We start from the raw sequence: 860 nt of genomic DNA on the forward strand, positions 1-860 counted from the left end.
TATGTTGCCTAGGCTGATCTTGAACTCCTGGCCTCAAGCGATCCTCCAGCCTTGGCCTCTCAAAGTTCAGGGATCACAGGTGTGAACCACCAGACCTGGTTTTATACGGTTTTTCAAAGAAGCATGAATTTGTCACGGTTGTGCATGCCTGTAGTCCCAGCTACTTGGGACTTCCAGTCATGCTACCTAGAAACGATTACCATTAACACTATATGCGTACCTTCCAGAGAGGTAAAATTTGAAGCACAGGAAAATCAAGGATTCTCTGCACTTTATTTCACTAGTCTCTATAGCACTCTTCTACCTTTCAGCACTTCTGCGTGGAGCCCCTGCTGGCGCTGGCTCAGGAAAATAGAAGAGTGTCTCCATCACAGGATGTATAAGGTATGCAGAATCTTATTACCAGCCTTAAGGTAGCTCAGCTTCCCCTACTTGCCTCCCATTCGTATTCCAAAAAGGAAGAATTTCTGTCAATCAAGGTCAGTGCTCTACCAGCTCCACCAACCATATCTTTCCAGGACTTACTTTTCTGAGTCTACCTTTTATGCTGGCCACGGCGAGGCTGGGAGGAGAAAGGAAGGCAAATGGTAGCGCTGGTCCAGGGGAATTCTAGGCCCCAGAATGTCACAAAGTCTGCATGGGATCTTCAAATATTTAAAGACTGTGAAGCCTCTTTATGAAAATAATCACCTCAGATTTGAGAGTTGCTCTAAGGTAGGCAAAATTAGTTTGAAATCTTTTCTTGCTATTGGCAAATTTATATATATAGAAAAAATTCGTTATTTTAATCTATTTGGAAACAACTCTTGAGAGGAATGAACCATCAAAATGCTAAGACAGCAAGCAAACTAATAGCTACA

The sequence above is a fragment of the Propithecus coquereli genome, unplaced genomic scaffold (assembly GCF_000956105.1).
Source record: "Propithecus coquereli isolate 6110/MARCELLA unplaced genomic scaffold, Pcoq_1.0 Scaffold14, whole genome shotgun sequence".
In the NCBI taxonomy this organism is placed as follows: domain Eukaryota; kingdom Metazoa; phylum Chordata; class Mammalia; order Primates; family Indriidae; genus Propithecus; species Propithecus coquereli.